This window comes from Pleurodeles waltl, chromosome 8 (genome assembly GCF_031143425.1).
Source record: "Pleurodeles waltl isolate 20211129_DDA chromosome 8, aPleWal1.hap1.20221129, whole genome shotgun sequence".
NCBI classification, from domain to species: Eukaryota; Metazoa; Chordata; class Amphibia; order Caudata; family Salamandridae; genus Pleurodeles; species Pleurodeles waltl.
The window spans coordinates 253,970,201-253,985,893 of record NC_090447.1 but is presented as its reverse complement, the minus strand read 5'-3'; positions in this window follow the sequence as shown (position 1 = coordinate 253,985,893).

Here is a 15,693-nt window from a genome sequence, read left to right as displayed (position 1 = left end):
ACATTAATTAAACTCGAGGAGAGAATTGTGCGTCTTGCCGATTCGAGTGTCACCATGTAAAATACCAAGAAATGGTAGCACACCATGAATTTCAAAGTCAAATCGTCATTAAACGAATCGCGCGTCTTGTCGATTCGTAAAACACGATGTAAATGTCAAGAAATAACAGCTCACAATGAATAACAAGATCAAAGTACAATGAAACGAATCGCGCTTCTTTTGCCGATTCTTAAGCCACCATGTAAATGTCAAGAAATGGTAGCGCGCAATGAACAACAAAGTTAAATCCTCATGAAATGAATTACGCGTCTTGCCAATTCGTAAGACATCATGTAAATACCAAGAAATAGTAGCGTGCAATGGACAACAATGTTCAAACACCATAAAACGAATCGCGCGTCTTGCCGATTCTTAAGCCACCATGCAAATGTCAAGAAATGGTAGCACGCAATGAATAACAAAGTCAAACCTTTATGAAACAAATCATGCGTCTTGCCTATTTGTAAACTACCATATAAATGTCAAGAAATGGTAGCGTGCAAGTAATCTGTTACTCATTAAAGAATTAAACCAAGAATATAAAAATTCTCGATAACGGTGTCGGGACAGTCCAACCACCGTCTTACCGCCTGGAACAATGATCACCAATGAAGGATGAAGGGCAGAAGACTGGAAGATCCAAACAGGCCGCCGGGACAGGAGCTCAGGAAGAAGCTGCTGCTCTGCACCGGGACCTCTGAATAGTGAGCACTTGGAGCTGGGCTGGCTCCCTTTGTATAGAGTCTTGGCCCAGCCCACAACCACACCCAGGCATGCTGCAGGGAAAGTCTCTGGAAGGCCCTGGAAAGGGACCACACCCTAACACACTCTGAAATCCTGCAGCAATACATTGCAAATGAACAGTATTTGTAAACACATTAAAAATAAGTCTTCAGGATTAAACTCTGCAATGCAAAAGGTTAAACAACAACATATCAGCACAATGCATAAATTACGTTGTTTTGAGAGTGCTGGGTTTTTGCATTCTAGTCAACAATAGAGCGCGCACTGCCCTGGTGTTGACAGAGTTGATTTATGTTTTTCTTGTCTGCTTAAGATTTGTGGTGCAGGTCATGAGGTACCACCCACACAATTGAGATAAGGACTGTAATTATTTGTTGTGTTTGTACTAATATTGATCAATGTTGGCTGAACCTGATGCGCAAAGGGGAGCTACATTAATTAGGTGATTTCTTGCTGGTCGAGATTTCATTTGTGTTCAGGAAAATTATTTTGAATGGAAAAGTCGGAGGTTGCAAAAACCTTAGTTTTCCAGTTGTTGAATTGATCTTTTTTTTTTTTTTTAGGGGAGCATGGAAAGGCTGCCAATTTATTTTGCCTAAAATTGTAGAAACATAACTTTGTATATGTAGACATTGTAAAGAACATAGACACTGCAAGGAGCAGGTTGTTGCTCATATTGTGCCATGCTGGGATTGGCTGATTAGTGTGAATAGCTACATAGTGATTGGTTGGTTGATGTACAGAGCAGCACTGAGATTGGGAGTCATGCTTGTTTATAAATTGACATATATGGAACTGATTCAAAACATTGCAGAATTGAATAACTTTATTGATTTTAATGGAAAACAATAATTTTGTTTCAGACAAATAGAGGTTTAATGACAAGTGATGTAATAATTGTAATATGGGAAGGAAAAGAGGCACCTCCTGAGGGTACGCCTGCTTATCGTGTGATTATAGAGGTAGGATTACTTACATTTGTATGGCTTTGGGAATGTTGCAAGAACACTGAAAAAGAGGGTCCATTAAGCTTTCCTAGATGGGGTACATTCATTTGAGAATTATTGACAGACTAAGAAAAACGTTATGCAACCTGTTATACTAAATCATGTGTCTGCCCGGTTGGAGACTGCCCTGGTAGTGATGACTTCAGGTTTTACTGCTTCTATTGTGACTGTACCAGCACCTATTTCCAGAGTAGTAACACCACAGCTTGTTGAGGTTTTCAAAGCAGATGCTTCAACTAATTGTGCCCCAAATATAGTAGCTTAGGAGCCCATTGGAGGAGCACCTGTAACAGTGTTTATCACGACTTAGCAGAATTCACAGATTGTTGCATGGACACCACTGAAAACTAACCAATCATTAGTGAAAGGGAGAAGGATTGTCTTTATGACACAGACAACACAAGGAGAAGCAAACTTATTTAAAGATGGGATAGTAGAAGTAATGTTGCCACCATGTTTCTATTTACAGTGGTTTTCAAATTGTTCTAGATGAGATCAGTGTGGAGACTGTACTTCTTTCCTGGGCTGACATAGTTTTGTTGTTCTGAAGATTAGCTGAGTGAAGACTGCTCTTTGTATTGATTTTCCAAGGAAAAGTCCATTTGAAATTGGTCAATAGCTGGTAATATCTTCTGGGTCAAGATAGTTCCTTCATGAGTTGTCATATGGAGGAGGATAGCTTGTGGTCTGCTGGATATATACCTTTGCTTAAAGAATTGTTGATTGTGGTCATTGCAGCTATTGTGACTGTGTTTGATAGTAGATTTTATTTTTTAGATTTGTGGTGGCTAGGGGTCATGTGCACAGTCCATCAAAATTCACCAGTTTATGGATTTCTGAAATTGAAAGTAGCTTGAAAGATACAAGTGTCTTATGTGGCAACAATTCTGAGTGATAATTACGGTTGTTTTGTAGTAGACAGACCTGATTTATGTAAACATGACTGTATTTTATGTTGGAGAATATGCATAATCTGTTTAAAGGGTAATGCTAAGAAATGTGTTCTTGATCACCATTTCAGAAACTATGGTGGTCATTACAATCCTGGCGGTTGGTGTTAAAGCGGCGTTAAGACCGCCAACAGGCCGGCAGAAAAAAATTGAATCACGACCGTGGCGGAAACCTCCAACAAAGACAGCCACTTTAACACTCTGACCGCCACAGCAGTTCAAACAAACACTGTGGCGGTAACCGCCAACAGACAGGCAGAAGACAATGTACCGCCCATAGTATTACAACAGGCCAATCCGCCACCTTTTCCGCGAACAAAAACACAGTGGAAACAGGACTTGGAAGGGAAAACGCTCACCTCTACATACTCCATGAGGAACCAGGACGCCATGGAGCCGGAACTCCATATTCTCCCTGCCTTTGTCTTCCTGCTCCTCCACCAGGAGCATGAACGCCGGCGGCGAAGACCATGGCGAGTACTGCACCTTCGACACAGGGGAAGGGGGAGGGAAAAGAGAGTGACACACACACGCAACACCCCCACCCCCACCCCCACCCTCACCCACTACAACACACACACAAATACATGTTGCTACATTACAGTTATACCCCCCCAAACCCCCAGGAAGAATGCAAAGACAAAAGGAAATGATTTGAACGATTGTAATCTATTAAAATCCAGTACTCAAAAAAATATATACACTATAAACAAATATATACACCAATAATACAAGTTCAGGTATTGCACCATTAAAGTCCGTGGACCACTGGGCCCAAAATGCATGGGCGAGGCCCACACTCGATACCCGATCAAAACGGAGAGAACACTGCTGGGGCATCAGATAGAAATACAACAGGCACCTCAGGTGGAAGGGAAGGGGGGGCACCTCAGCCGGAGGAGTGCACGACGCCAGTTCCAAAAGGGGGCTCCATGCCCACTGCTGTATCCTGGGGAGTGCAAAACCACAGTCTCTCAAGTCTCTCCAGTGGGTGGTTTGCCCACTGCTTTATCCTGGGGAGTGCAAAGCCACAGTCTCTCAAGTCTCTCCAGTGGGTTGGTTGCCCACTGCTTTGTCCTGGGGAGTGCAAAGCCACAGTCTCTCAAGTCTCTCCAGTGGGTAGTTTGCCCACTGCTTTATCCTGGGGAGTGCAAAGCCACAGTCTCTCAAGTCTCTCAAGTGGGTGATTTGCCCACTGCTTTATCCTGGGGAGTGCAAAGCCACAGTCACTCAAGTGGATAACAGTCTCCACTGGTTCTGGAGGGGGCTTGGTGCCCAGAGTGCTTCATCCTGCCAAGGACAGAGGTAGTGGATGCCTTTCTCCACTGGTTCTGGAGGGGGCTTGGTGCCCAGAGTGCTTCATCCTGCCAAGGACAGAGGTAGTGGATGCCTTTCTCCACTGGTTCTGGAGGGGGCTTGGTGCCCAGAGTGCTTCATCCTGCCAAGGACAGAGGTAGTGGATGCCTTTCTCCACTGGTTCTGGATGGGGCTTTGTGCCCAGAGTGCTTCATCCTGCTTGTGGCGGCCTCAGTAGCGGCGGTGGTTGTGGTGCTCATTGGCCTGCGGTGCTGGTGGGTGGCTCAGTGAGCATGGTGGTGGCGGTGGTGTCCTGGGCAGCGGTGCTGGTGCTGGCGGGGTCCTGGGCAGCGGTGCTGGTGGCGGCGGTGTCCTTGGCAGCAGTGCTGGTGGCGGCGGTGTCCTGGGCAGCGGTGCTGGTGGCGGCGGGGTCCTGGGCAGCGGTGGGGTCCTGGGTAGCGGTGCTGGTGGCGGCAGTGTCCTGGGCAGCGTGCTGGTGGCGGCAGTGTCCTGGGCAGCAGTGCTGGTGGCGGCGGTGTCCTGGGCAGCGGTGCTGGTAGCGGTCTTGTCCCCCGTGCAGGTTGGCGACGACTTCCTTTTCTTTCTGTGCCCCTTCCCCACCTTGGATGTTGGCTCAGCTTTCTTCCCACTCCCAACTGTAGTCCTGGGAGGGCCCTTGGTGGCAGGTGTTTGACCCTTCTCTCTCCGGGCAGTGGCCAACATCTTATGTTTCTGAGGTGGGGGACTGTCCGTGGTCTGGGTCCTGGGCACACTGGCTGCCCTGCTGCTTGGCGCACTCCAGAAGCCGGTTACTGCTGGCACCACTGTTCCAGCTGATGTGGTGGCTGAGGTGCTGGGTTGGGACCTGGAAAGGCGGGCCCTCGGGGACTGAAGGGGTGGGGGAGGTGAGGGGAAGAGGTCAATGTTGGACAGGAAAAGTTTTTTAGACACACTGGGACGGGTAGATGGAGGGGGTTTGGGAGTAGAGGAAGAGGTAGTGTTTGTAGGAGGTGTACGTTTGCTGACTTTGGGTGAAGGTGCATGGGCTGGAGGCTGTCATGAGGTGGCTGGCTGTTGGGGGGGTGTGTGACTGCGTTTGTGTACCTCGGGAGGTGGGCTCACAGACACACTGGGAGAGGACACAGGGGATGTGTGAATGGTAGTGGGGGTGGTGAGTGCACGTGAGCAGTGTGTGGTGTTGGGTGTGCTGGTGATTGACGTAGTGGATGAAGATGTAGTGCATGCAGGTTTGAGTGGAGACGTGACAGGGAGGGAGGAGGGAGACAAGGAGGAGGGGGACACAGTGGAGGCAGTGGAGGTTGATATGTCTGCATGGGTATGATGCTTGTGTGAGTGCCTGTGGGATATGTGGTGCTTATGTTTGCCAGAGCTTCCCTTGTGTGTTGAGGTGTGTGCATGCTGGTCTGATGGTGTGCTTGGGATAGGCTGAGGTACAGGGGTGTGGTTCTGGGTGGAGGAAGTTGGAGGGGGAGGCTGGACACAGGGACAATGGCTGCCATCAGTGCTGAGGCCAGAGTCTGAAAAGCTCGCTGTTGGGCTACCTGACCAGAATGAATGCCCTCCAGGTATGCATTGGTCTGTTGCAACTGCCTCTCTACACCCTGGATGGCATTCAGAATGGTAGACTGCCTAACAGTGAGGGATCTGAGGAGGTCAATGGCCTCCTCACTGAGGGCAGCAGGGCTGACAGGGGCAGGGGCTGAGGTGCCTGGGGCGAAGGAGATGCCCACCCTCCTGGGTGAGCGGGCACAGGACACATGCTGAGGGGCTGCTGGGAGGGCGGTGCTGGTAGGGGGGTGGTAGCTGTAGATGTGGGGGCCACAGAGGGGCCCGCAAGAGAGCTCCCATCAGAGGAGGAGTCTGTGTCACTCGTCTCAGCTCCTGTCCCCGCCATGGAGCACCACTCGCCGTTCGTCTCACTGGTGCATTCAGACTCCGTTGTCTCGCCCTCCAGGGCCATGTGGGATGCATCTCCCTCCTGCTCCGGTGCCACTGCTCTTCTGCCTGATGATGCTATTGCAAACAAGAACAGGGAGACCACATAAGGGGGGGAGACAGAAGAAAGACATGTTGAGTGCATGCACGATCGCTACCTTTGGCGGACACTACAGACACAGAAGACCTCTGCACTACGCCGTGCACTTAGAGTTCCCTAATTAATCACAGGGACATGGGGTACAAGGCCTATGCCCGATTGATGCACACATGGAAGTCACACGAGCCTGACTAGGTGTAGTTGCCTCTGAACACTGGTGGGGTGGGGTGCCACATGGCCTGCCTTACGAAGGGACCTTGCCAACTAAACTCGCCCTGGCCTAGGCGAACCCACAGCCCACCTCCCCCACCCAGACACCTCGTAATGCGCGCTGAATCAGCTGAATGAGAGTGTACTCACCCCCTTGTGGCTGCTGTGATGCTCTCAAGCGCCCATCCAACTCCAGATACGCCACCACCAGGATCCGGAACATCAGGGGGGTCATGGTGCAACGGGCACCCCTCCCATGTTGGGAGGCTATCCCCAGCTGGGCCTCCACTGTCTTCTTGCTCCAGTGGCGAATGTCCTCCCATCTTTTCCTTCAGTGGGTGCTCCGTCTGTGGTGGACCCCCAGGGTCTGGACTTCCTTGGTGATGGCACGCCAAATATCCTTCTTCTGGTGGGCGCTGACCTACAGGAATGGTACAGGGGAAAAGGAGAAGATATAACCGTCCGGACCGTCACAGTCATTGGCCCGCGTTCCTACCATTGCCATGATGCACATGCACTCACCGTTGTTTCATGCACGCCTCATTCTCCCCTCCTATCTTCCATCCATACCACTCCACACAGGCATTGCCCATACAGCATGCTCACAGTGTACTTACCTGTTTGTCTGGAGGACCGTAGAGTAGCGTGTACTGGGGGAGGACCCCATCCACTAGTTTCTCCAACTCCTCCGTGGTGAAGGCAGGGTCCCTTTCCCCAGACACATGAGTCATTGTCTCTTCCAGGCTGAGGTCACAGCAGCACTTGCAGCGTATGTCCTCTCCTGTCAAAGATCAGGTATCAAGTGAGTGTACAGACAGAAAATGGCGGTCACGTCTGCGGCGCTGCGTACCGTCACCGCCGGCGTACATCATCATTGGCTCCTGGGACCCATAGGGTCCAATGTTAACCAATGCAGGATTGCGCCGCGGTCTTCGACCGCCTACTGCGACGGTGTACAACGCCAGCGCAGTTACCTTATATCCCCTTGTCCCACATTATAGGTCAGACAGCTGCCATTTCAGGGGGCCACATGGCATTAATTTTAAATGCGTCACACATATCTAGGCCTTGCATACACATTACGACAGGGACATAGCGGATTGAAAAATTTGTTCAATAAAGTAGTGTTTTCGTACCTCAGTGTTGGCTGACCCTCTGCTAGCTGTTCTCCTCCATAGAGCACGTCCGCTGGGGCAGGTGAGGAGATGGCGGCATCCTCCGGTGTACAGACCGCTGGTGGACCTGTCGACAATGGAAGAGCGACATGTCATTGTCACCTACAGACTGGACTGTGCCACAATCCTGGAACTGTGTGCCCAGTTGGAGCCGGACCTGATGTCAGCTATCCGCCATCCCACAGGTATCCCCCTTCTAGTGCAGGTGCTGTCAGTACTCCATTTCCTGGCAAGTGGGTCTTTTCAGATGACAGTGGCCATAGCATCAGGGATGTCCCAGCCTATGTTTTCCAATGTGTTGTCCAGAGTGTTGTCTGCCCTGCTGAAACACATGCTCAGCTACATCGTATTCCCTCAGGTGGAGGATTTGCCAACAGTTAAAGGTGACTTCTATGCCCTGGGACATATCCCCAACATCACAGGTGCCATTGATGGGACACATGTGGCCTTGGTCCCCCACTGCAGGAGTGAACAGGTGTACAGAAACCGGAAGAGTTACCATTCTATGAATGTGCAGATGGTGTGTTTGTCCGACCAGTACATCTCCCATGTGAACGCGAAGTTTCCTGGCTCTGTGCATGATGCTTACATTCTGAGGAATAGCAGCATCCCTTATGTGATGGGGCAACTCCAGAGGTACCGTGTGTGGCTATTAGGTGAGGACATGGACCCTATACAGTGTGACTAGGTGTCTGGGTCTGGGGTTGTCCCTAAGGGTTAGTGTGTGTCTAACAGTTGTCCCTCGACATTTGCAGGTGACTGGCTACCCCAACCTGTCATGGCTACTGACCCCTGTGAGAAATCCCAGGACAAGGGCAGAGGAACGCTACAATGAGAGACATGGGCGAACTAGGAGTGTTATAGAGAGGACCTTCGGCCACCTGAAGGCCAGGTTCCGGTGCCTCCATATGACAGCAAAGAAGGTGTGCCAGATCATCGTGGCTTGCTGTATGCTTCACAACTTGGCTTTGCGACGGCAGGTGCAGGAGAATGGTCCAGGTGGAGGTCTTGTGGCAGCTGTGGAGCCTGTGGACAGTGAAGACGAGGAAGCAGAAGAAGAGGATATCGACAACAGAAACACAGTGATTCATCAATACTTCCAGTGAGACACAGGTAAGAAGACATCACTGCCTGCTACATCTGATACACTTGTTCTACCTCTCATCTGTCTGTCACTTTCACACAGTGTATGGACCCTGAGTTGTCACTTTCCCTTTCGATTTCACAGATGTGGGTCCCACTGTGTGACATATGCTTTGTTTCCTCATGGACTAGAGCTGTGTGACATAGGTATGTTGACAATACCATGGATATATCATTTTTGCTCAGTTATTGCAAATACACATTTTCAAAAGCACACACTGACTCCAGATAGTTTTGTGATTTAAGGGTGTTTATTTAAGTGCTGAATAGTGGAGGTGGTTGTAAAATGGTCAGGGGTGATGGTGGAGGAATGTCCATGGCAGAGTCCAGTCTATTAGTCTCACAGGTCCATTGTCCAAAGGGGCATAGGAAGTGGAGATGGGGCAGTTTAAGGATGGACAGGGTGACAAAGTGGGACAAAAGGATGACAATCAGGGTGGTCTAATTTCTTGGGGGGGGTCTTGGCATTGTTCTCTGTCTTTGTCCTGGATCTCACGTCCGCTTGCGGGGTGGTTCTCCATCTGCAGGGGGTAGGGCGCTGGTGTCGTGGTCCTGTGGCGGTGCCTCTTGTCCACTAGCGCTGGCGGAGATGGTGGGCAGTTCATCGTCCAGGCTAGTGTCAGGGGCCCCTTGTTGTGCCACAGTGTCCCCCTGGTGTTGACGAGTTCCTTCAGCACCCCTACAATGGTGCCCAGGGTGGAATTGATGGCTTTGAGTTCCTCCCTGAACACCAAATACTGTTCCTCCTGCAGCCGCTGGGTCTCCTGAAACTTGGCCAGTACCGTTGCCATCATCTCCTGGGAATGGTGGTAGGTTCCCATGATGTTGGAGAGGGCCTCGTGGAGAGTGGGTTCCCTGGGCCTGTCCTCCCCCTGTTGCACAGCAGCCCTCCCAGTTCCCCTGTGTTCCTGTGCCTCTGTCCCCTGAACCGTGTGCCCACTGCCACTGCCCCCAGGTCCCTGCTGTTGTTTGGGTTGGTGGGTTAGCGTGGGTTCCCTGTAGTGGTGGACACACTGCTGCTTGACGTGTCCTGGGTACAGAGGTGTGGGCCCCCCGGGTGGGTGCTGTGCTAGTGTTTCCAGAGTGGGAAGGCTCTGTTGTGGCTTGTGCCAGTGTGAGGGGAACTGACTGTCCCAAGGTCCCAGATGGGCCTGGCTGGTCATCTAGATCCAGTTGGACAGAGCTGCTGTCATCACAGTGGGCCTCTTCTGTGGGTGGAGTGGACATGTGTGGACCCTCCTGTCCGGTGACGTTGGGTAGGGTTCCTGTAGGGGTGTAAAGGCATGATTATTGCATCTGTGTGTGCCATGGTGTGCAATTAGTGGGTGACCCCGTACCCCATTGCTTACATTCTTGTGTAGGACCTTGTGTGATAATTGTTTAGGGGTCTGTGTGGGTATGTGTAGTTGACATGCATTGGTGATGGGTGTCCATGCTTTGTTGTTGCATGCAGGGCTTGGTGTTGGGATGGGTGGGTTGTGATAGAGGGACATATGTGAGGAGTTGGAGTGATAGGGGTGAGGGCGAGGGTGGGGGTATGTGATAGCATGCAGGTAGGGTGGGGGATGAAGTAGTGAAAGATTTTACTTACCAGAGTCCATTCCTCCAGCTACTCCTGCGAGGCCCTCACGATGCAATATAGCCAAGACCTGCTCCTCCCATGTTGTTAGTTGTGGGGGAGGACGTGGGGGTCCGCCGCCAGTCCTCTGAACCGCTATGTGGTGTCTTGAGACCACGGAACGCACCTTCCCCCGTAGGTCATTTCCACCTCTTCCTGATGTCGTCCTGTGTTCTTGGGTGCTGTCCCACTGCGTTGACCCTGTCCACGATTCTGCGCCATAGCTCCATCTTCCTAGCTATGGTGGTGTGCTGCACCTGTGATCCGAATAGCTGTGGCTCTACCCGGATGATTTCCTCCACCATGACCCTGAGCTCCTCCTCAGACAACCTGGGGTGTCTTTGTGGTGCCATGGGGTGGTGTGGGTGATGGGTGAGGTGGTGTGTGTTGTGATGTGCGGGGTGATGTTTGGGTGTGTGTGGTGTTTTGTGCGTGGATGTGTATGTGTGATGGTGTTGTGTGCCTCTGTATGGTGGGGTTGTCTTTGCTGTGCAGTATCCCTGGCCTTCGTCTAAATTTCTGGTCGTAAGGGTTTGTGGGTGATGTGGGTGTGTGTAATATATTGGATTGGGTGTGTGGGAGTGGTGTGTGTATGTGCATCAGGTGTGTGTATTTGGAATTGTCCAATGTGGTAGTGTTTTGTAAATGTGTGTGTATTTTGAGCGTGGCGGTGTGTACCGCCAATGGATTACGTTGATTCATGGGTCGTGATAGTGTGGGCGTATTCTTGTTGGCGTGACGGTGTGGGTTTTGGTATCGCCAGTTTATCACTGACCTTTGGTGTGGCGGACTTCTGTGGGTGTCTGGATTTTGGTGGATTCCGAGCTGCGGGTCGTAATAGCTGTGGCGGAATTCCGCTGCTGCGGCGGTGTGTTGGCATTTACCGCCAATGTTGTATTGACCCCCTATGTGTTTTCTGAAACTGTTCAATTTAACGTCATGGAAAAGGAAAACTTTCCACATCTCTGGCGCATGCAGTGTAATGGTGACTGTAGGATTTGTCTTAATAGGTATTAGGAAAATGTCACACTACAATCTGAAAGGGGCATTGTTTCTCCTTTTTGCAGCAGAGGTGTAGGAGGATGAACGACTGCTCCTCACACCATAAAACATATTTGCCAGTAAAGGGATATATAGTACTAATGCAGAGGCAGTGTTACACACATGAACCTGTTGCTGAGGGGAGATGCTGAATGACTGAGGTCCAACTGCCGTCCCATTGACTCCATAAAGTACATGGGGAAACTATAAATGGATTGGCATTTAGGATTACTAAATTGTTACTGCCATTCAAGCTGGATGGTTGAAACCCTTTCAGACTGCTGAGGTAGGGAATACTGTAGAAGATAGGGATGTGTGATGAAATGTGATTGGGCTCTATATAACATTGCCCTGATTGGCATATTATCTGCTGAGTTGTTTATGATAATTTTGATACGCAGTTGTAGAAAAATACTCCTAATGATCACATGACTATAAATTACCAATTGTGCGAGTGTACTGATTTGGGGGCACAAAGAATGTCTCCATTCTATCATAATTTGCAGATAAGTTTATTTGACAGGTGTTTCTGACTCCTAACACTCCCTGTCTAATGGAGCATAACTTACTTGAAGATGAGTGAGAGACATATGCCCAGTTTCCCTTTTCTCCAAAAAATAATACATTTCCTTTTGGTGCTAAGAGGATCTACTGCGTGTGACTCCATTAATATTGGAGTGACCACAAGACAAGCATAGAGTGATCGTTCTTTGGTATTTGAAATGCATTTTCTGGGTTGTGATATTTTGAAACACTTTTGTTAATTCCTTTTCTGGGGCATTTATCATTGGTGGTTATGTTTGATTAGTGAGCTCCTTTCATATTGTTGATGGCAGACCTTTAGATCCTATTGCGTTTCTGGAGATGGATTTGTCGAATGGTTTTCTTGGTTTCTTATATTAATGTTCAAAAGAGAATAGTTATTTTTCAGTTTTGGTATTTCTTTATTAACCCATGACATTTTTCTTCATCATTTTGTGTGTACAGAACCTTTTGTTTGGAGGGAACAACCTTGTTAAAATATTTGGTAAGCCCATTGTATAGCTACTTGATGTTCCTGCAAGCAATGCCCACTGGAGCAGTGTTGGACTGTCCTTGGGCAACTTGTGAGCCCGACACAACCAGCTTGAAAGGGGCAGTATTAGAGCCATTTTTGTTTGTCAAGTGGTTGTGATAGGACCAAAAAAAAAAAAGGCTGCACACTGGACCTTTCAAGATGGCCAATCTGGCAGTGCCAGATTGCCCAAAAAGTCAGTCCAACACTATAGTGGAGGTATAAAATAAATATTATCTGAACTATCCATCAATTAAACATTCATGACCCTACTAAAATCACAGAAAACAGACTAAGCAGCATATTTATACTTTTTACCACAAAACTGCACCAGCCTGGTGGCATGTTAAAGGAATGGGGCAAGTCAGCTCTAAACTTGGGCTAGCATCTTAAAAAAAGTTAAAAAGATGCTAGCCGGGGGGAGGGGGGGGGGGGTTGGCATTAGGGAAGGAGGGGGTTGTGCGCCAATAAATGACGCTAGCCTGGTTAGAGGCAAAAAAATGCCTCTAATCAGACTAGCTCCATTTCCTGGCGCACAATCACCAAAAACATAACTCCTGTCTTAGGAAAGACAGGAGTCATGCCACCACCCCAATGGCCAGCACAGGGGAAAAGTGTCCCCTGGGCATGGCCATTGCACCATCTTAGGGCCCGATGGCAAAAAAAAAAATATATATATATAAAAATACTTACCTGGACTTACCTGGGATGGGGTCCGCATCCTCCGCTGTCCCTCTAGTGGGGATGGGGTTGTTTCTGGGGCTTCCGAGAGCACCTGTGGACCCATTCCATGGTGTTTAACCATGGAAAAGGGTCTACAGGTCCCTTACGACTGGTCTGACCCAGGCGTTAAATAATGGCAAGCTTAGCACCAATATTTAGCCCTTCCTCCCACCCGTGCGTCATTTTAGCGTGGGTGAGATTATGGGGCTATTGGGATTGCACCATTTTTTGGATGAGAACGCCTACCTTGCATCTCATTGACGCAAGGTAGGTGCATGCATCCAAATAATGGTGCAAACTGTTATATTTTGACGTTCGACATGTCTAACGTCAAAATATAAATATCGAGTTCAGTTTGCGCCGAATTTACGTTGAAAGAAAATTACGCAAATTCGTCACAAAAGAAGTATAAATATGGGCCTAAAGTTGGCAGCAAAGTTGAAACATTATGGGGTTCCTGCAGATGTTATCAAACAATCCAACTGAAAAAGCAAATAGGCTGTTAACTACTTTGAAAGGTGTGGTTTGTGTCAGAACCAGCCACAAGGTCACAAAATATTCCAAAACATATAGTTCAGTTTAAAAAAAAAATTGTGGAAAAGACTGCCAGTAAGATGTTGTTGACAGCCTTTCCATTTTGTATGATGTGTTACATACAATACTTAATTGAACTGCATTGCATTTAAATAAGTATGTGGAAGGGGTAATACACCCCATTACATCTGTTACTTACTCCAAACCGTATTGATCTTAAACTTAGCTTACCACGTAGAGCCTCTGTGATATGAGAATTTCATTGTAAGAATCTTGTCCTAAATACCATTTGCAAAAATATTGTCCCATTGTGCTTAGTAAAGGAAAATCTACGTGCAATGGGATGATATTTTGTAAATTATATTTAGGATATGCTGGGGCCTATTCACACACAAACTGCATTTGGTAGTATGTGTAGTCACATTACAATAGTACTACTCACATACTACAAAATGTTATTCTAAAATCTATGTGAGGAGGTGTACACCTCTGCCACCTTTGCGTACAGCTCCTCACACATACGCCTACATTGTAGTAGTAAATGTGGGATAAATAGGGGTGAGTGGCAGGAATAACAAGAATACCTAGTACTAAATGGGAGGGAATTAGGGAAAAATAAGGATGGTTTGAGGGAGGTCTAGTGTGGAGTTTATGGAGGATCCATCCACAAAAGAGTAAGGGCTTGATTATGAGTTTGGTGGTTGGACTGCTGTGTTGTTGGTTCCAAAAAAGACTGCTGCACCGCCAGTCCCTAGCCCGCTGTATTACAATGCAAACAGGCAGAACAACTGCCCGTCATGCAAAAAGGCAGACCACAAGTGGTGTGGCGATCTTGTATTGTGGCGGTCCGGCCTCCAGCACCGTCAGCGCCTTGGCTAACCCCGAGCCTATTACAAACACACAGTCGCCGTGGTGGTCTCCTTGCAGCAGTTAGCCATTAGCGGTCAACCACTGCGGTATGCGTCCAGCAAAGAAACAAACAAGTGCACATGGGATGAATCCAAAAACAACACAGATAATACACGTTGATCCAGTTGACCCACCTGCAAATCACACTATTAAACACACCCCTTCACAGACCACAATTCTTTTGCATTTCCATGAACTATGAAGAAGACGGACCACCATTTTGTCATAGGTTAGGCACCACTTTTTTCACAATCCCATATAACACCTTGCACACACCTTTGCCCATTCATTCCCTATTGCACTTCCCCTGTTAGTTAAGTCCCTGTCCCCCACTTTAGTTGTCCATCATGTCACGTCCCAAAAATCCCTGATTTGCTGAAGATAAGTTCGGATTTATAGTGGATGAAAGCATAAGAGACGAACCACAAACGTTTGGAGCCCAAGTCCAGCATTCTCATCTCAGTAAGAAAATGGAACTGTGGCAAAGGTTAGTCGACAGAGTGAATGCTGTAGGTGCCACCCTGTGCACAAAAGAGGACATTAGGAAGAGGTGGAACGACCTGAGGGGCTAAGTTCATTCCCTGGCCTCCAGGCAACAGATGAAGCCCAACAAGACTGGTGGTTGCCCTCCATTGCCCCATTAAGATGCTTTCCCTGGGACGAGAAAGTCTTAGCCACGCTGCATCCTGAGGGCTTGACAGGAATACCTGGCGGAGTGAAGTCTGGTAAGTTGCCACACAAAAAATGTCACAAAAATGCAATGTCCTGCATTCCTGACGCTCAGCTTTTGCAACTGTGTTGTTCATGCACTTCACAAACATTCAATACTCAGAGTATCTGAGATATAACACTGTCAGTGTGTATTGTTGGACCCAACAGCAGAGCTACCAAGGCCCATCACATGCCATACGTCGAAATGGTCAGTCTTTCAATATCAAAACATCATCCCAGGAACCAGTCTACCTACATATATGTAATACCCAACATTTGTCAAGTGTTGGGAAGTACGGAGAGTAACATGACTAAAACTACCTTGAGACCCTGTTTCTGTAACATTACCACCGACCCAGTGCACACTTGCCCGTATCCCCCTGTTTGTTAACTCTCAAACAAAGTGTACCCACCTGGGAGGATACTATTTGTTGAGTGTTGGGAAGAAGAGGGAGTGAGATGACTACAGCTACCAGGAGGCCC